This window comes from Phocoena sinus, chromosome 17 (assembly GCF_008692025.1).
Source record: "Phocoena sinus isolate mPhoSin1 chromosome 17, mPhoSin1.pri, whole genome shotgun sequence".
Classification (NCBI taxonomy): domain Eukaryota; kingdom Metazoa; phylum Chordata; class Mammalia; order Artiodactyla; family Phocoenidae; genus Phocoena; species Phocoena sinus.
In genome coordinates this window covers 67,326,302-67,348,002 of record NC_045779.1, presented here as the reverse complement: position 1 = coordinate 67,348,002, position 21,701 = coordinate 67,326,302, and the positions used below count along the sequence as shown (strand labels likewise).

At 42.1% G+C, this 21,701-nt stretch overlaps 1 long non-coding RNA gene across 1 annotated transcript in view; it reads right to left on the bottom strand.

Annotated features, from left to right (window-relative positions):
* Positions 1–21,701, bottom strand: part of LOC116742347 — a 396,625-nt gene that overhangs the window by 21,334 nt on the left and 353,590 nt on the right. Inside the window, exons 14-15 of the long non-coding RNA XR_004346443.1 lie at positions 19,499–19,735; positions 17,804–17,930 (exon numbers count right to left, since the gene is read on the bottom strand). This is a non-coding gene — a long non-coding RNA (uncharacterized LOC116742347). The remainder of the gene's footprint in view (positions 1–17,803; positions 17,931–19,498; positions 19,736–21,701) is intronic.

Here is a 21,701-nt window from a genome sequence, read left to right as displayed (position 1 = left end):
GCCTTAGAATAATAACATGGAGTCTTTTGCATAACACTGTACAACAATTATCTTGATAGATCCTCACAAAATCCATAAACGTAGGTGAGTAAGCAGCATAGCTGTCCTCATTTCACACATAAGAAAAATGAGGCTCAAAGATTCTGAATGAATTTCCCAAAGTCACGCAGAGGAGAGGCTCAGGGCTAGAAACAGTCCCCAGTCTGACCCTTTTCCACTCCACTAAACAGCTTTCTACCCAGGGGCTTTCATGCACCATCAAATAGAGAAAATCAGAACCACTGAGCTTCTATAAAAGAAAATGGAAAGTACTACATTCCAAAGGAAACTGGTTGTTTCTGAAGCTATCAGGTGATAATATTTTGTATTATTAATAATAAATCCGGACTAGGTTTTCTTATCCATACTTTTGGTCTTCACTCTCCATGGAATGTGTTTTACTAGGAAGAGAATATAATGTATCTGGAAATGCATGGGATTTGGCATCAGACATGGATCCAAACCCCAGCTCTGCTACTGACTAGCTGTGTGACTGAGGACACGTTAATTGCTTTGAGTCTGAATTTCCTTATCATGAAAATAGGGATGATAATAGATTCATCAGAGAAATAGGGTAGGCAGTAAACAAAACAGCATGTGAAAAGTGCTCAACAGGGTGTACCTGGCACATAGTAAGTCCTCAAAAACGTCTGAATCTGGAGAAACAAACTCCTTCACCACATCACATCTGCTAATGATGAACAGGACACTCACAAGCTCTTTTAAAGAGTGGCTTCATGCAGTGCGGCCCCACCAGCGCATTGCTCTCTACTCAGCATCTCACATTTTGTGAAGCGGGGGCACGTTCACGATTAGGGAATCAAATCACTGTCTTCAGATCTCTGTCATTGGGCGAGGAATTAAATCAGCCTTTTTATCCACCAGCAAAAGGGAAAGTCTTTCTTTTCTTTATTAATGGAGTTGCTGACTTATTAGTTCACATGAAACATGTCCTAAGCATCTGAAATAAACCCCAATACTGGGAAAGTGCTAGATGCCAGTTAAAATTTTGTGAGCACCTGCTAAGTGCCAGTCTCCCCGCAAAGCACTTCCAACCACACTGGCACATTTGAGCCTTGCAAACATCCCTACAAGCAGATTCTCTCCATTTTACAAGTTAGGAAGTGGAGGCTCAGAGTCGCCCAAGGTCACACAGCACCTACAGTAGCTGAGCCAGGGTTCCACCTCTAATGTTCTTCCCCCTTCCTTTAGGACAAGGGGCTCACTGCCATACGGCTCCCAAGTCTCCATCAAAGTCAGCATCCAACAAAAAGTACCAAGAGTGAGCAGGGACAGATGAGAGTGAGAGAGGCCCCCATCACTGACTCACGACCAGGGGGAATCCGTGTCAGACCTTCATGCACTCTGCCTCTTTACTTGTGAAATGGAACAGTACCTTACTTGGTTTAGATTTAAGTCAGTCTCAAATTACTAAGTGGCCTGATTCATTTCAGAATTTCGCATGTGTAGTATGTTTCCCAGAAAGCCATTTGGAAGACTAGCCTTTCTTTAGGTTTGCTTTTTATTATTTTACTAAGAGAAAAATCTTCGTTGTTTTCACATTCACCCAAAATTTATGAAGTGAATGCCATGTGCCTGGCATTCTAACTAGGTTCTGGGGATAGAGAAGCCAACGAGAGAGACTCCATCTCTGCCCTCATGGAGCTGAGAGTGTACTGGGAAAGACTGGACTACTATTCACCAAACTGTAAAAGTGCTTATATAATCAAAATTCTGATGACTGCCCCACAGGAGTTTAGAATGCAATGAGTGCAATCAAGGGACATACCACAATCTCGGGGTCAAAGAGGGCTTCCCTGAGAAAATGATGCTTCAAGGGAAAGCAGAAGGATGAGTACAAGTTAGCCAACTGAATGAGGGTAGTGATACTCCAGGCAAAGGAACAGCACTTGCAAAGTCATAGAGCCAAGAAGGAGCAGCTCTTCTTTGAGGAACTGAAAGGAGACCAGAGTGACTAAAGCACAGAGACCCAAAATGGAAGGAAAGGATATGAAAACCGGGCCAACAGAGGGACGGCATTGCTTTCAAAAGCACTCATCGGTGATGGCTTTAGTCACTGTGAACATACATACTCGGCCCCACGCACGTGCTCTTGAGTATAGCTGATATTTACAGATGTTAGACCTAAACAAACGAAGGGTTCAGCTGATGAACTTTTTTTCTCCCTCTGTTCCTCTTCCACCTTCTATTCTTCTTGATCATGATCCTACTTTCTAAGTGTGGTAGGAAACATAGAGACAAGGAATTTCCTAAGAAACTGTAGGTGTTCAAAGGGTACAGAGTTCCAGTTATGAGATGAATAAGTTCTTAGGATGTAATATGCAGTGTGATGACTATAGTTAACAATACTGTGTTGTTTACTTGGAAGTTGGAAGAGAGTAGATCTTGAAAGTTCTCACCACGCACACCAGGAAAGGTAACAATTTGAGGTAATCTTATCGTAGTAAAATCACTTCACAATCTACACACAGAGTGAGCCACCACGTTGCGTACCTGAAACTTACACAATGTTACATGTCAATTGTATCTCGATGAAGCTGAAAAAGAAAACAAAATTCAAAAACAGTGAAAAAAATCTGTTTTGCACAGCCTCACGGATGTCTCTAAGGGAGCACGGTATAACCTTGAGCAAAGGCGATACACTTCAGGGATTCTTCCTTTCTTCTGCAAAACTGGAGCGTTTAAACATCTCCGAGCACTTAGAGGATTAAAGGCGGTGATGTACGTAAATCTACTGGGTGCAGTGACCGGCACAAATAGCTATGTACTAAACGCCCCCTTCTTTCCTACCCACGTGAGGTAGGAAACAGGAAAGGTGCGTTGGTTACGTGGGACTAACTGCTGTAACAAAGAAATTCTATGCACAATGGTTCAAACGTGAGAGGAATTTACTTTTTGTTCACTCATGTCTAAAATGGGTGTTCCTGGCTGATGGCCAGATCTCTTCTGCACACAGTACAGGGACCTTCATTCCCTCTCAAGTCTCCATCAGGTTCTTCTGCCTCAAGTTGGCAGAAAGGATAAAATGTGAAGGAGTACTGCCCACACATCATTCAGGCTTGAATATCAGGGCCCTGTTGCATGGCCACACCCAACCGTAGGAAATCAAGTCCCACAGGATACCTGGGGGAGGAGAGGGAACGGGTGTAAGTGACCGGCCAGTCGTCTTGGCCACCCCACCAAGATGAGAGGGAGCTCTTTGTTACTAGCCTAAGTAAATTAGCGCACCTACAAGTAGGTACTACACACCTCCTTCCTGCAGCGCTTCCTTGAAGTCTGGGGCAGGTGTGGAAATAGCAGTGAGTAGCGCCATTATGTTCCTCCCAACCCGGGGGCTCCTGAGAGCGTGTTAGCAGCCTGACTTCTCCCTCTCCTTATCTCCACAAGCACCCCGTCATCGGATTTGTTTGTTTTTCTCTCCTAAACTATGCGAAAATCCTTCCTCTTCCTGTGATGACCTCCACTGCCCTTTGTCTTTACTCCCCTGATTCATGGCAAGTTTCCTTACTTCATCTCTAGCCAGACTGGCTCCCGTCCATCCCATCGACTTCGGACTCCAGTCCACCCTCCTAGCCGGGGCCACCAAATGCAGTTGACACTGGCCTGCTTTAATCCTATTTGGCACATGGAAGTTTGCAGGATAACGTCCAATGCCTCTAACCTGACAGCTGACAGGAAGCGGCCCTGCCTCCCATACAGGCTAATCCTTCTCTGAGTCCAGCCTTGTACCTACCTGTCCAGCACATTCTGTATGGTGTCCTGCATACAGCCACCAGGCTGTTTCTCTCCTCCAAGGCCTCTTTGCTCCTGTTAACCTTCTACTGGTATGCATGTATTTAAAGTCCATCCCAGGCATCCCTAACTCCTGGAATCCCCCTGTGACCTTCACCTTGCTCCTCTGTGTTCTCAAGGTACCCTTTGTATATGTTTCTTGCTGAACTATCACTGGTATAGCTCAGTTTATGGTTTATTGGTATTCCATCCACCCATCCCGCTATCCCTGAAACTCCAAGCAAGTCGACAATTTTGAGAGCCTTGAATGTCATTCTAAGGGCTTGGAGGTTAACCCTGGAATGTAAGAGGAATTGTTGAGGATTTTTGATAAAGGGAGCAATACAATGTCGTCAATATTTTAAGATACATCTAGGGGGAGGTCACAGGTAGATTATGGGAGGGACTAAATGGATGCAGGACCACTTGTATGGAAGGGAGAAGACCAATTCAACCAGATGTTATCTGTGTGACCTTGAGCACCCCACCTCTCAGAGTCTTGTTTTATCTATGAACAAAGCGGAAATAATAGATCCTGCCGAACCGTCTCACCAGGTCAATGTGAGGACACTGCGGAATAATGTATACTAAAGTGCTTTATAAAGTCCAGTGAAATTATTAAGGCTAGTGGTTAAAATCCAAATAAATCCAAAGTGAGACACGCCTACCATGTCTTCAGTGTCGAATAGAGTCCCTTCCTGAAGTCAGATTCGTCCCCGGACTGCCCAGTATTCCCCTGTGCAATGCGAGGCTAAAATTATCCCTGCTTGCCTGTCGCCCGTGAGCTGACTTCCAGTACCTGAAGGGTTGTCATGCGAAAGAACGGGATTAACTCCAGAGAGCTGTGTGACGGTTACCAGGAGACAAAATACTGACTCAACCTGAGGAAAAACTTTCTGTCAGAGCTGCCCAAAGGCTGCCTGGGATTGGGAGTGCCGGTGGGCCGTGAAACCCTTGAGATTAGAGATGATGAAAACAAAGCTGGGAGACCATGGAGGCAGAGTCCACACATCAGTGAGGTTTGGACTGGTCGGCTTCTAAATGTCCTTCCAATTCTAAAACCTCATTGTCTGCTGCCCCTGGGGACGCCTCTATAACTCTGCGTGTTGCTCACATTGTCAGTTTACGACGTGAGATGGTTGATTTAGAGTTTTCTCTCCTCCACTAGACTAGGGTCATCCAAGAGGCGAGGACTGAGCCTCCTCTAACTTGAGATTCTCAGTGCCCGCAGCAGCTTCCGGAGCACAGTAAACCCTCAGTAAGTGCTGGTAGAATGACTGGATGGATGAATGAATTATGCTGGGGGTGTCGGGATGATGTCTTTAAGTTCCGGCTAAGATGAGGATTTCGTAGTGAGGCTTGTGTGTGATGATGTTGGTCTAGATTGATACTTTCCAACTTGGAGTCTTTCAACTCCTAGAAGTCCTATTTTCAGTATTAAGAAAAAAGCTAATAAAAGTCGGGTGTTTGTCCATGTTAAAGAGTGCCCCAAATTCGAAACCACCCAGTTTCTCTGCATTTAGCTGGGAATTTATCGACGTGGTGTGGTCACTCTTTATCTCCTATAGCAAACCATCACACCGGAACTTCAGACGTATCATCTCATTTAATCTTTATGTGAAACCTGTATGTTAGGGCATGCTGTCTCTAGCTTACAGACAAGAAGATAGGGGCTCAGAAGGCTTTTGTGACCTGCTCAGTAATGGAGGTTTAGAGCGTCAGAGGCAGAATTTCGACCCAGTTCTGCCTGGCCTCTGAACTCATGCTCTCCCCACGTAATACTCGGCTTCATTTCAGAGAAGGAGGCTTCTCTGATGTGTGTGTCTTTCACTGAGATGCTTCAGATGGGGGTCACTCTTGGCCATCAGCATTTCCTTCCCTTTGGTGGGAACAATGGGTGTTCTCATCTTCCCTTCTGACCACTCAAAAACCCCTGAGTTTAATGAGAAGGCAGATCCACCAAATTATACCTGACCCCATAGATTTCCCAGCTTCAAAAACCCCCCAACACCACAACTGAATCTCCTTCTTACCCTCAGATGTTATTACATAGAAGAACATGCAGAGGTCTCCCAGGCCTTCTATTCCAGACCTTATATTTTTCTCGTGTTGACAACTTAATACATGTCCACACTTCCTTTTATGGGGAAAGATAAGACTCTGATGGTAATCAGAGCACCAGGGTAGGAAATGCCACATTCCTCCGTGTAAATATTTGACTAAGCTTTCTCCAGGCCATGCATCATTATGCCGAACCCCCAGAAAAACTTCAGGTCCACAGATCTGCAGGTGAGATACCTGGCAATGAATTATGAGAGGGCTTGTTTAAACACCACGGCCAGAGCAATGTCTTTCTGGAAGGGGTAAGGAGGCCTGCTCTACGTGACCAAAAGCTGTTCTGAGAAAGCCAAGAATAGAGGCTGGGTCTCAGCTGGGCTGGAGTTTCTCCTTCAGTCAACTAATCCCTGAAAAGAGGGACCTGTTCGGATGGTTTTTAAAGAAAGAAATGACTGCAACTATGTAGCTAATGTCCATGTAAGTGAAAAACCAGTAGCAACCTGAAGGTCGATAAAGAATTACTTATATCCACCAATGCAGTGGGCAAACAATAATAAAAGTATTGATAATCACAGCTAACATGTATTGATTGCTGACAACGTGCCATTATAGGTTCTTCTCATTTAATCCTCACAACATTCTCCTAAGGTCTCTTAAAGTGTTCATTATGCCATTTCACAACTGAGGCAGAGAGAGGTTGAGTAACTTGGCCAGGGTTGCACAGTAAGCAAGTGATGGAGCAGAAAACTATGCAGACATCGGAAATTCTATTATAAATGAATATTTGTTGACTTTAAAATATGCTCATGATATTAAAGGGAAAAATGCAGTTTCCCAAATTGTGTGATTCCATTTTTTTAATTATGAGAAATGGAGAACCATGGCTACTATTAAAACACAAACACACACACACACAAACACACACCAGAAAATAAAAAGTGAAGAAACTGGAAGTGTAGAGAAATTGGAACTGTTGGTGGGAATGTAAAATGGTGCAGCTGCTGTGAGAAACTGTATAGGGATTCCTCAGAAATATAAAAATACAATTATAATTTTTTTGATCTTTACATCTGGAAACTATATATTGTTGCTGCAATAATTTCTTCCTATATTTGAGACCAGATGTGTTGGTCCTAAAGCATGAAAACATTGCCATCAACATGCCGTCCATCTTCATGGAGGTTCTGGACAATAATCTATTTTTGACCTTATAAAGGTAGACATTACTCATACCCGAATTGTGCCCTGAAGAGCATATCTTGTGCACCTAGTCATCAGAGGCCAAACTCTTCTATTGCAGGCATTCAAAAAATGGCTTTCCCTATTTTTCCTTTTGTTGCCTGTGCTTTTGATGTCCCACTTTTTTTTCTAATGGCCAACCAATTCTAAAGTTCAGCTTTCATGAACATCGTTGAAATAAACACTTCTGTGACAGGTTGTGGCTCATTGCAAAGCTGTTGTGAACAATTCCACTTTGGGGTATATACCCAAGAGAATTGAAAGCAGGATCTCAAAGAGATATTTGTATATCTCATAGCAGCACTGTTCACAATAGCTCAAAGGTAGAAGCAACCCTAGTGTCCATCCGTGGATGAAGTGGTCTATACCTACGATAGAATATTACTCAGCCTTAAGAAAGAAGAAATTCTGATACAACGTGGATGAACCTTGAGGATATTATGCTAAGTGAAATAAGCCAGTCACAAAAAGACAAATGCTTTATGATTCCACTTATATGAGGCATCTAAAGTAGTCAAATACACAGAAACAGAAAGTAGAATGGTAGTTGCCAGAGCCTGGGAGGAGGGGGCATAGAGAGTTATTGTATAATGGGTTCAGAGTTTCAGTTTTGCAAGGTGAAAAGAGTTCTGGAGATTAGTTACAAAACAATGTGAATACACTTAACACTGACGAACTATACAGCTAAAAATGTACCTGTAGTTAAGGTTCTTTAAAAATACCCCCATAACGAAAGAAAAGCAGTGAGGGAGAGTGGAAGCTGGAATACAAGGAAAGGAATCAGTTGTCTGCAGGGGAACAACGTTCACCATGGCTTCTGCAGGTACGAAACAGGCAGGCTTCGTGCACTCCTCAAATTAGGCCCATATGCTCAGGTGCTCAGCCTTTGTGAGTGAGGGGCTTACAAGGGGCCTGAATAACCAGAAACAGGGGGTCTTCCTCCATTCGAGTGCGTGGATGGCAGGAGTAGGGAGTCGGAACCGTAATTCTGAGCAGAAATATACATTGCCTGAGTGAGCGTCTACAAAGAAGGTTGAAGGTCTTAGAATCCAACTGTAGGCAGAAAAAGTTTGCTTGCCCCTGCTTTAGGGTGTATGTGGTATTTTATCTGAGGATGATTGATGCCTGTCATTTTCCTCCCCAGATCTCCAAGATGAAGTGGTGTAAAATGGCAAGAACAGCTGAAAGGAGGAGGACCTCATATTCTAAAGCAGACTAGGGATCATCTTTTACCAAATCCCTTCCACCTTTCTTTATGCTAGTGAGTGGTGTCAAATTCTGCAAAACCAGAGTAATGTGGTTATCAAGTGGCAGGCGGTTGGGAAACTTACTGGTTTTCCACTGGTAGATAAATTTGTTGTATCCTAAACACAGAAAAAAACCAACATTCTAAGAGGCCAATCACAAAGAGTCACAGCGTATCTGAGTGGTTAACCCTGTGATACTGAAATGACTCATCAGGGTCTGTGAATTTACTACTATTGATTTCACGGGTTTAGGTCCCCATTCCATATTCATGGTACTCTGTTAATTCTACAAATACTGCTGAAAACTTCCATGCCAGAGTTAGCTGCGGAGGCTCTTGATTTGCCCTCCCGTTTTTAGAAATATTTTTTTGGCCACACCATGGGGCTTGCGGGATCTTAGTTTCCTGACCAGGGATGAACCTGTGCTCCCCGCAGTGAAAGCACAGTCTTAACCACTGGACTGCCAGGGAAGTCCCACCCTCACACTTTTTTTTTAACAAATTAAAATATTTTTATTTGGTTAACATGAAGAGAGGGAAAAATCTGAATGTCTTTTCTATCATGAATATATATATATTTTTTAACTTTTTATTTTATATTGGAGTCTAGTTGATTAACAATGTTGTGTTAGTTTCAGGTGTACAGCAGAGTGATTCAGTTACACGTATACATGTATCTATTCTTTTACAAGTTCTTTGCCCAGTTAGGTTTTTTGGGGTTTTTTAAGAGCCTTTGGCTTGTCTAAGATGCTGTGAAAGTTTCTGCTTTACTCCACAGCCCGTGGACTCAACCTCCGAGCTGTTGATTTGTGTCAAAGGTGCTAAAGAACTGCCAAGAACAGAGTGCTTAACTCGGTCTGGTGTTTCTAAGTTTGAAATGGAAGATGGGAGGCTTTCTGGGTATTTCAAGAAGAAAGGGACTTAGTACAGGGAATTAAAAGTTTGAACAATTGTGGGATGGGTTAGAGTCATGTCGGTAGGGAAATCTTCAAGGGCTGGAATCCAGGAAGCTGCTACCCCTGCAATCCAGGCAGTAGTGCTGAATTCTCAAGAAAATGAGTGGGAGGAAGCCATTGGCAACATCCCACACGTACTGACACCTACTCTTTGACAGCTGCTGCAGCAAATAAGAACTTCTCCTTCTTGGCCTTCAAAACACCATCCCAGCACCTCTCCTTAGCAGAATCTAACCCTAACCCCTGCCGGCAAAATTCTAGGGAATGTGCTTCCAGGCTAGCTTCTCCCATGCAGAGGAGAATGTAGAAGGAATCAGGGAACAAGGTGGGGTTGATATTAAATAACCCAGCTTTGGGGGAGATTCAGGAAGACTTCCTAGAGAATACAGTACCAGAGACCGGGTTTTGAAAGACCGAGGTTGGCCAAGGCCTGGTCTTGGTCAATGATTCATCAAAGGAGTTTCCCTTTCTAGGCTGCAAGAGCATGAATTAGGGAAGTACCGTCTTCCCAAGAAGCGCTCGTCTTTTGCAACCAAAAGAATAGGTAGCTATAAATAGCCTGAGTTTCTCACCATTCTGTTTCAAAATGGATGACTGCAAACAACTTTTCCTTCTAGAGGAAAAGATTTAGGAATGATAATGAATCAAACAGCAATACCTTCCTCATTGGAAATGTAAGTGGGGGAGGATTTCTCTCAGAACATGTTTCATAGGCAGTTTGGAGTTGTGTCAAGAGAAAGAAACTGCCGACTACGGTGGCCGTCAGGGCAAGGCACAGAGTGAGATCCTAGACCACCTTGACCTTGTCCTCCATCTCCCTGGTAGCCCCCTCCTAACCCTCCCAGAGACACATCAGAACTCTCCAGATCACCAGCCCACTGAATGCTCATCTTTCCCTCAAAGTTTAGATTGACAGAAATATTGAAGCGCTGGGAAGGTAAAGGTACGCCATCAATTAAACACCTACACTTTCCCTTGCTACATTAGACGCGTTATGTACCTAATGGGTTGAAATCCTCTAAGGGACCTCTGAGATAAACCTATTGCCCCCACTTTCCAGATGAGAAAGCAAAGATCAAGAAAGGTAAAAATAATATTTCTGAGGTCACACAGCCTCTGCTCTCCTCCAGAGAAAAGAGTGAGACCCTCATTCTTCTACTATAACTGCATCCTGAGCTCCGTGGAGTGTTCCTGGGTCACACGGAGGTTGAAACATCCTTACAGCTTTGCAAGACTATGGAGAAGCTTGAGCTCATCCCTTGTCACTTCCCCTCCTTCCCCCTTCATTCCAGGAAAACGTGAGACAGCCAGATCTCAACATCGTCAGTGACGTTAGCCACAGTAGGGTTCCACTTCCACCCTAACCTCTCTCTGTATCATTTTCCCAAAGACATGAAAAAAAGAGAGGGCTCCTTTGAGACTAGAGCCCATGTAGATATTCAAAATTTCAGGTCACATCCGTCTCAGGGAATTGAATTTTTTGTTAGCTTCTTTAGCTTCTACTGTTTCTTTATTAATCAAGTAAATACTTATCTGAGTTAGGAAAAATAGAAAATACACGTACACCTAAAGAAAACCAAAATCTATAAACGCATTACAAGGATGAAATCACAGGTCCTCTGTAAGACAATAAGTTTAGCACTTTATTTTTCTTTTCCACACACCATCTCATGTACTTCCCAGTCTTTTTAAATAATTCTTTGAAGTTTTGGGATCCAGCTCATAGTTATGACATTATTATTTTATATATTATAAGCATTCTGTATCCTGAATGAACTTCAGGCTTTAATTCCTTTTTATAACCATAATGGTGACATTGAAGTTTATCTCTTCTTTAATTGTTATCACTGCTCACTGTGAGTCCTTCTATATGGTGACCATCTAATTCTGAGCTCTTGTGTTTCATTACTCAGTTTGCAAATGTGTCTTAAAGAAGTTTTTCAAGGAGGGACTGCAGATAATATATTTTGTCTCCTTTGCATGTCCAGTGATATCATCCCGTTCACTGCACACGTGAATGTTCACTGGAACATATATGGAACATTCCTGGATCACATCCTTTGCTTCTTGAAACTCTATAGATGCTACCAAATTATCTTCTGTCATTTAGTGTGCTGGAAAGAAGACGAAGGCTAGGTTGATTTTTATTAATATGAAACAACCCCATTGTTTCACCTCTGCATATTTACGGGATTTTGTATTTATCTCGGGAGGCTAATCCTCTCACGCCAGGCTACATAGATTTGAGGCTCTTATTTTGGGGTTTTCTTGAATCAGGGCTACTTGTTCCTGCTTCCCATGAGCCTTCTGCGCCTTTAGCTCAGCAATGCTAACTGGTGTCACACAGCTCTACATTTTCTGGCCAACATTTCTGAAATCTCACTTATTGTTACTCTCGTCCTTTCGACCCTTTGTCTCCTTTTCCCTAAATTCTGAGGGACTTTCTCAGATATGTCCTCCACACCCGTGGTAAACCTTCACACAGCAGGAAATAGCGATACTGCCCATTGAGCACATATATTTTTCTTGCTTTCTCCCATCATGATTCCTCCATCTAATTGCTTTGTCTTTTTCCCCTCTAGATCTTTCCTCCAGACATTCTGCTTCCATTTCAGAGAGACCTTCATGCAGTTTGTGGGGGTACCATACAGTTTTCTGAAATGACCATCTGGATTCTGTGATAAATTGTTCTCAATATTTCTCTACCTTATTCCACCCGCCCACCTTTTTGGGGGGCAAGATTTTTCATTGTCCCCTTCTTTGTATTGATAATGATATTGTTTGTTTTACTCCTCCTTGGACAGGACAAGGTTGGTTTGTCAGTGTTTGTTAAAGCCAGGAAGAGTGATTTGCTCCATGCATGCCCTAAGGGTCAAATTCCCTTCTCCAGTTCACAATTTCTGCTCACAGATTTCAGTGCACTCCTTGCTTAATAGCTGGCTCTCCCCTGGGATGCCGTGCATTGAATATGCTTCCCTCTTGCTCAGATCTCAGCCCAGCCTCTGCTTCTCAGAGACAATGCAGGATGGGACCAGCCCAGCCCCTGCCAGGTAGAAGCCACCAGAGACTTCATGCCTTGGCAGCTACTTCACAGCCTTGGCAGGGCCACTTGCCTCCCCACACTACTTCAGTCTCTCCCTATTTTCTGTTCAGGCTTTCCTGTGATTCCCAGCATCTGGCTGGACTGGCAGAAATGGGAGAAGAGGGGGAGATAATACTATTTTCGAGGACAACTCCTGAGAAGGGGAATTTTCTCACGAAGGAAAGCAAGAGCGTGCCATATGCTGGAGTCGAGGTAGCTGATCCTCAATCCAGATCCATCTACCCCATGATTACCGTGAACCATTCTAGCTTCTGTCATCAGGCTGTACATTCAGTCTTACTTAGCGTTCCATCTCATCTACGGTTTTCACAAGAAGAGCTGAACGGCTTAGCTTCCGGACCCACCAGACAGCTTTCATTTGGAACCGGAAGTCAGCAGGTAGTTTACTTCAATCTTTTTCCATTTCCAAGCAGCTATTAATTCAAAGGGTCAAAAATATGTATAAGCCCCAAACTGAAGTCCGTGGTGGCCTGTCCTTGTCTCCTCTACACAGTCTGGGTGAAAACTTGGCAGAGCAAGAGAAAAAAGGTGACAAAATTTTAGTTCAGTTCGGATTCGTTTATTTTATTTTGTAAATTTTCTTCACAGAATCTTTCAAACTGCAAGTTTAGTTTTCACTCAACACCTCAGCCTCTGTAAGCTGTCCCAGTGGAGGGCTCTCCACTAGTCTGCTGAGTGCCCCAGGCCGGGTCTGTGAAGTCCCGTTTCTCATAGCCAGTCATACAACCTCCAGAAGCGCTTTCTCACTTAGAGGCCCGCATGCTTCTTCCTGGGCAAGGTGGCTGAACTGGAGCCCCAGAGCCAGGGTCTGTTCTTAGAGAAGGGGTACGGAATTCCCAGTTACCTGCTGTATAGAAAAGCATCTTTAGGAAAGATCCCACTGAAATCCTGACATCCAAGCCAAGCTTTGAGGAATCTAAGGTGAAACCATGAGGCTATCTGGGAAAGAGGGTTCTAGGCAGGGAGAACCACTGCTGGGAGCTTCTTAAGGAAGATGTGGGCCTGGCACACTTGAAGCTCAGCAAGGAAGCCAGTGTGGCTTAAGCCAAGGGAGCCAAAGGTTGGGATGGTGGTACCAGGGGGCATCACGCTGACGGCCCAGTAAAAACTGGAGGACTATGGCTCTGAGTGAGTGAGATGGGAGCCTTGGGAGGATTTTGGGCAGGGGCGTAACACAATATGACAAATGACACTAAACAAGCGTTATCACACTTGCAATGAAAGTAAAATACTGGTGAGTTACAGAGGACTCAACAGAAACAGGAAGAGCCACTGGGGACCAGCTTTTTCTGTGGCTTCATGACGAGATGGTGGGATGAACAGGAGACACATCTAAATGGCCGGCGGAAGGCCCCAGAACAGGATACTTTGTGGGACCCTAGAAGAAAACCCATGTCAGGTCAACCAGAAGCTTCAGCCAAGCTCTCACCCCATGCCCTGTATCCTCTGATTCCAGAAGAGGGTTCAGAAAGAAACATTCAGCCTGATCAATTTTACTAAAAGTAACAAGGCAAGATCACCTGATCAAAGACAAAGCCAAAAAGGAATAATAGTGTCTTTCCACATTGGATCAGGGCCAAGAGAAGATCTGGGCAGAGCTCTCCATGTTAAGCGTGAGAAAAAAGGGAGGAAAATGGCATTTCAACTACGCAAGCATTCTAGAGCACAAAAGGGAAAGGATAGACAATCTGCAAAAGAACAATAAAAAACTCAGTATGGAGTCATTTATACAAGACTCAAGAACAAGATGATGACGCAATATGCTGGGTTGAAAAGGCAGATTACCAGGTTAAGAAAACAACTGCGGATCAAACAAATAAATGTAAACCAGTGGAGAACAGACTAGGCACAGCTAAAAATTCAAACAATGACAAAAAGAAAAGGCTTTAGCACCTCACAGTGAATGCAAAGGAAAAAGATAAATGAACAAATCAGTTACAGATGACGATAAATAGACTTCAAAGTTGGCCCGCATAAAGAATCATTTATATTTTTTAAGGAGAGCAACTAACAAATGGGAGAGTGTTTCAGAAATGCCATTTCACATATATTTGTGATACTAGAAAAATACTAAATCTGCAAATCATAAGAAATTAATATACTAGAAGAAAACAGTACAATTTACAAGGAGGCACTGAACTTATCCTGATCAACATTATCTATAGAGGAAGACTTTATCCAGACAGATAAAAAGGGAGTGAGGTGGGATCCAGCTGGCCTCAGACTTCACCACAGCAACATTCTTCGAGAAGAAATCAGATGTATGTCCCAAAGCCCTGACTAAAGGAAAATGTAACTCAAGAATATTAAAACTGAAGACGTTCTGAAACATGAAAGAACTCAGAAACTATATGAGCCCTCTTGCAAAATACACTGGAAGACTAATCCAATCGCAAGATGAACTTATTAAAACACACACATACACACACCTCTAGAGTGAAGAAGTTATCGTTCAAAGAACTAGTTATGGGGATCACATTCATTTAAATAAGGTTAAACAACAGCACAACAGCCAAATTTTTGATTGCTGAACACAATGTGTTATCAATCACTTTAACTTTAAAATTGTAAAAGTAACAAAACTCAGGACTAAAGAAAGGAGGTGGGAGAAAGTATCAGAGGATGAATCACTTATCTTTTTCTATTTTATTGAAGTATAACTGATGTACAATATTATAGAAGTTACAAGTGTATAATATAGTGATTCATAATTTTTAAAGGTTATCCTCCATATATAGTTACTAGAAAATATTAGCTATATTCCCTGTGCTGTACAACATATCCTTGAAGCTTATTTTATACATAGTAGTTTATACCTTTTAATTCATTACCCCTCTATTACCCAACCCCTTTCCCTCGCCCCACTGGTAACCACTAGTTTGTTCTCAATATCTGTGAGTCTGCTTCTTTTTTGTTATATTCACTAGTTTGTTGTATTTTTTAGATTCCACATAAGTGATATTATACGGTATTTGTCTTTCTCTGTCTGACTTTTCACTTAGCATAATGCCCTCCAAGTCCATCCATGTTGCTGCAAATGGCAATTTTTCATTCTTTTTTATGGCTGAGTAGTATTCCAGTGTGTGTGTGTGTGTGTGTGTGTGTGTGTGTGTGTGTGTGTGTGTGTGAATGTATATCTCACATCTTCTTTATCCATTCATCTGTTATGGACACTTGGGTTGCTTCCATTTCTTGGCAATTGTAAATAGTGCTGCTATGAACATTGGGGTACATGCATCTTTTTGAATTAGCATTTTTGGGTTTTTTCAGACATATACTCAGGAGTGGAATTGCCGGGGAGAAAATATTTGCAAATAATATGACTGATAAGGGGTTACTGTCCAAAATACATAAACAGCTCGTACAACTCAACATAAAAAACCAAACAACCCGATTAAAAAATGGGCAGGAGACTTGGATAGACATTTTTCCAAAGAGGGAATGCAGATGACCAAGAGGCACATGAAGAAATGCTCAACATCAATAATCATCAGGCAAATGCAAATAGAAACCACAATAAAATGTCACCTCACACCTGTCAAATGGCTATCATCAAAATGAACACAAATAGCAAATGTTGGTGAGAATGTGGAGAAAAGGGAACCCTCGTACACTGTCAGTGGGAGTGTAAATTAGTGCAGCCACTGTGGAAAACAGTGTGGAGGTTTCTCAAAAAACACTTTATCTTTTACAGTAGGAGGTTATTTTTAATTAGTATTGCCTGAAAAATTGGAAGATGTATATTAAAAGAGAAAAATGAAACATTTGATGTCATCAAGTTTTTACTTAACCCTACTTAGAGAGATATTTGAGGAAATACTATCACTGGCAATGGAGGAAAAAAGAAACATGATCTAAATTCAGCAGTTTCTTCAGTTTCACTTCAGTTCATTTTTCTTTAGTTACAATCAAGTGTAATTACACAACGTTTTTATTTTTAAAAAGCATTATGATCTCTAACTAGTTAGCTAGCTTTTTATCTACCTAACTAGCCTTCCATTCTTCCAACCCATCCATATACGCACAGGGATGTTTGGAATGATGTCCACCAGAGTTAATGTTGGTTATTTCTTGCTGGTGGAATTCTGAAGTGATTTGCTGATTTCTTCTTCATACTTAAAAAAAATATTCTTTAAAATTATTTTATTATGAGCATTTATCATTTAATAAGAAATAAAGTTGTGATATTTAAAAATACATATGTTGGGAATTCCCTGGCAGTCCAGTGGTTACGACTCTGTGCTTCCACTTCAGGGGCACGGGACTAAGGTCCTGCATGCTGCACAGTGCGGCCAAAAAATACTATAATAATAAAATAGATATGCTTACTTAAGTCTTATATAGTAATAAATCAATATTTGATGGTGTTCTGAAATCAGAATTATTACTCAAGAGTAATTGATGTATTGAGGGTTTGCTATATATGCTGAGCACCCTGTAAACGGGCCTCATATAGACGATGCTATTTTTTTTAAACCTCACAACTTCATGAGTATGTCCCCATTTTAAAGATGAGGAAACTAAATCTCATATATGTTAAGTGATGACATCACTCACTTCCAATCAGCTGAGAAGGAGCTCAAATCCATGTTCTTAATTCCAAGTCCATTCATTCCTTTATCAATTTTGTACAGAGGCCCCACTCTGTCCCACATATTATATATGCTCCACTATGGCACAATTCCTAGACTTCTTCCCGAGGACAAAGTTAAGCATTTCCTCTTTAGACAGTTAAAGAAAAGTGTATAAGAAAGATTTTACAAAAGAAAGATTCAGAGACCCTGATTCATAAACCATCCTGAAATGGTACCCTCTATTTAGCTTGCCTTTTATCTTCTCTTCTCTTTTATATTCTCTTTGGAGATGATATCGTGACTGATTTTACATATACCTTGCAGATTTATTTTATTTAAAATATAAAATATACTGAAATTGGGACCAGGGTGTTTGTGTATGATTCTTTCAGGTGCACATGGATGCCTTGCGTACTTTCTGTATGTGGCTATATTTCACAATTAAAAAAAAAAAAGAATTTTACAGACTGTTAGCAAGGTTTATCAGCTTGTTTCACTCAATAAATTAAATTTCGACCTGTGATAAATAGTAAAACACAGATGATCAACCATATTTAGATAAATGTCTATAGGACTGTGTATTATTTACCTATTGCAATATATACAAAATACCCCCCAAATTACTACCTTAAGCCAGCAAACATTTGTTTATCCCACAGCCGCTGGGTCAGGGCACCAAGTACAGCTGAGCTGGCTGCCTCTGCTCGCTCTTTCTCACACACAAAAGCCAGAATTAGTGTGTTGATGGGGCAGCCATCATCAAGCTCAACAGGAGAGGAGTTGTTTCAAAACTCACCCATCTGGCTATTGGCAGGCCTCAGGTCTTTGCTGGCTATGGATCAGAGTCACCAGTTACTTAACCACATGGATTTCTCAATAGGTCTGCTCACAATACGCAGTTTGCTTCTTCCCAAATGAGTGATCTCAGAGAGAAAAAGAAAAGGAGACTCAATATGAAAGCTGCAGTCTTTTTATAACCTCATCTCAGAAGTTCTGTTCAATTGCTTCTGCTTTATTCTGTTCATTAGAAGTGAGTTACTAAATCTAGCCCTCACTCAACAGGAGGGGAGTACGCAAGGGAGTGAATGGCTGGAGGTGGGGGTCAAGCTAGAGGCTGTTTACCATAGGCAGAGACAAAAAAGCCATGTACAAAAATGGTAGCAGTAGCTGCCTCTAGTAGTGGATCGGAACTATGGGTGCTCTTAATATTATTTTTATTGTTCGCCTTCTTTTCTAAATTATCAGTGGTGCAGAGGTAGAAATGGTTGAAAGCATGGGCTCTGTATTTAAATTCTGCTTCTGTCACTCACCACCTGGATAAGGCAGAGCCTTACTAAGACTCAGCTTCGCCCGTGCCTACTTCTCATGCTCCTGTGTAGATTGACGTAATCTGTCTGAAAAGCGCTCACAGGTAGCACATTTTAAGAGCTCATTAAATGTGGGCATTTATCTCTGATGAGTATATAAGTTTTGAAATATGAAGAAGAAGGTGGGTAGAAGTTATAATAATACAAAAAATTATTATCCCATTTATGCTTACACTTATTTTCATTGGCAGGGGAGGGATACGAACACATAAAACACAGGAAAAGTGAGAGCAAATTGTATAAGCAAATGCTAAATTATGTAGATGAAACCACAAGTGAAGTCATTAAAAATAAAGGGAAAATGGAAGATGGAGCAATTGTGGAGAGGAATGCATTTCAGAAGAGGCAGGGCAGGCTGTGGAGAGGCTGATGGGCAGGATTAGAGGATCTGAAATTCTGGTCAGTTCCTCATTTACTGAGTGCCTCCTCCATGCCAGCCACTGAAGATGCAGCGCTGAATAAGGCAGAATGTTTTCAGAAAACTCACAGTCTAGAAGGCAAGAACATCAATAAGAGATCCTTTCAAAGTATTTGGTGACTTCAGAAAGAGAAATGAGCATTTAATCAACAGCTATTTATTGAGCAACTACTATGTGCAGGCTTTATAGGAGATACCAAAACCCACTGTCCCCAAAGTGCTCATTGCATAGTTCAGGAGGTGGACAATTAAACAGGCAATCTCAAGGCAACGTAACAAATGCTGAAATGAGAAGAGCATCCTTTTTTAAAGAGATTACATGACATGGAAGAGCAGAGGAGTGGTTCAGGGAGTCAAGGAAGGTCACATATAAGCTGAGACTATGTTAGCCAAGCCAAGCGTTTAAAGAGAGAGTTCTAATTGAAGGAACGTCCTAAGCGCAGGGTTCTGAGACAGCGCAGAGAAAGATGACATAACTGGGAGACAAAAGGCTGGCAGGCTTAGGCAGGTTAATCAAGGCCAGATTATGGCATATTCAGAACTGCAGACAACAGAAAATAGAGTGCACGCTTAAAATTTGCAGAGCAATGACATCGTGGAGGCTCTATTTAAGGAGGAACTTGTGTTTCCCTCAGAGGAAGTGTGGATAAGTGGTGAGCTCAGAGTCTGGAGAGGAGGTGACCTTGACCTCAGAGGTTCATTTCACCTGGAGTGTTCCTCTCAGGATGACTCCCTTAAGTTCCAATGACGTCTGATCTGGAAGTGCATTGTAACTCCGTCTAAGCTCTGCAGAACCACACGATGCTTGAAGAAACAAGTAGTCTCACGCGTCACAGACGGTGCCAGAAGGAATGACAGAGAAGAGAGAGCTTTCAAAACAAATAAAAACACACCAGGACTCAGCTGGGGTCTTCGTGGAAGGCATATTCAATGGGGGACGTGCCTGCAAAAGCAGAATAGAGCCAGAAACAGGATGGGAGAAGTTCTTAGTTCCCACCATAGTGGGGCAGCCACCCGATTTTACTATTCTGGAGCAGGGTGACGTTGGGCTAATCCCCTAATCTTTTTGACCCAAGTTTCATGTCTGTAAAAGATAATAACCTCTATTTCAAAGGACTGCTGGAGGGATAAAATGAGATTATCTCTATGAAAGAACGAAGAACAATCCCACGGTAAGGCAATTTTACTATTATTTTTAGATAGGGAAGAAAGTATAATTCTTAATGCTAGGACTCTGGAGTTTAAGCCTGGGTTCAAATCCCAGTCTTGCAATTACTAACTGTGTGATCTTAGGCAAGTTCCTTAACTTCTCTGGGTCTCCAGTTGCTTGCTCATAAAATGGAGAAAATAATAGTAGCCACTTCCTAGGTGTTTTAAGAGACATAAATGATTAATTCATGTAAAATGCCAAAACAATGTAGATGTATAATGAACTCTCAATAAATATCAGCTAGTAATAGTTGTTATTGTTGCTGTAATAGTAGCACCAGTTGTACCAGTGTTAGTAGCAGTAGTATTTTTGGATTCTATGACCCTGATTTTTATGATACAGATGGGGATAGAAAAATAACATATTAATGCAAATGAGATTTAATTAGCACCTCAACGTAAGTTCATGTATTTTGTGTTTTTCAAATCTAATAGCAAGGCTGCAGCATTATTTCCAGATTAAATTTGAGGAAATAGACTTGAAGAAGTTACATGAGTTTCTTATGATCACACACCCAGAAAAGGCTATGCAAGGAGTTGGCCTCAAGTTTCCTGATGCTAAATTCAGTGTTCTTTCTGACAAGCTGAGCTGTCTCTCTTGGCTAGGTATGGCATGCTTTAAAAATAATAATTTTCAGGCATCTCAGCAGGAATTTCCTTTAGGTTGAGCTAAAATCAAACTGTGTGGTATTAGCAAGTATTGCTGTTCTTTCCACAAAGTTTTTGTCCTTTCTGGTATTGTCTTCCAGCTTTCTCCTCTAAGAAGAACGCACACTGAACGCACCTGATCTCATCTGGAATGTGCCACTGAGTGAAATAGCACTGATCCCAGATGGGAGTATAAGATGTAGGATGAAGTTCAATCATTTGACTGAAAATTCCCGAGAATATTTCAGACATTATCACAGACTACGGAATTTTAGAGTTACTTAAGTAGACAGAGAGGGTACAACATCTAGCTAAGTGAGGTTAACTGTGGATAAAAGAAGAGGAAGCACACTCCAGAAAGCAGGGACTGGATGAAAAAAAAGAGGATGGTTCTGTACAGGAACCCATAGGAAGTTTGGTGTTGCTGAAGACAAAATGGCAGAGATGAAGCAGAGGTGGGCAAATGTCAGGTGGTAGAAGGTCCTGAATGCTACACAAAGGGGTGTGGACTTTACCCTGAGGCCATGGAAGGTTTTAGGGAAGAAGTGGCACAGCCCACGTGCATTTCAGGTCAATCACACCAGTGGAAATATGAAGAGGATTTGGCAGGATGGTGTCATGTCAACAGCAGGCTGGAACTCCCAGCATTCCTTGCTCTTCACTCACAGCTGAATGTGTTCTGAAGCTTTCTGAGCACCACTCTCCTCCCTCCACAGCAAGGAGGCTTGGAGAGTGATTCCGGGAAGTCAGGAACATTCTGGGTTGTCAAAGTCAAAACTGAAAAACCATTCCTGACCAAGAGCAAAGTTGAAATGTTATTAGGCTTCCTAGAGGCCAGTGCTGAGGGATGGGAGCCCTTCAGATATAGTGTGAAACCAGAATTGAGACTCTGGGTGGCCATTCACTTTCCTAGTGCTTTGTTGCATCCTTCAGGGTGTTGGCTGGAGCTGAGTGACTGCACAACCGTGGGTTTTGCAAACCTGAGCTCCTAAGTTTCTTTCCTCAAGCTGCCTCTTCCCTGTACCTCATGCTGCAACTTCACCCTTCTATGA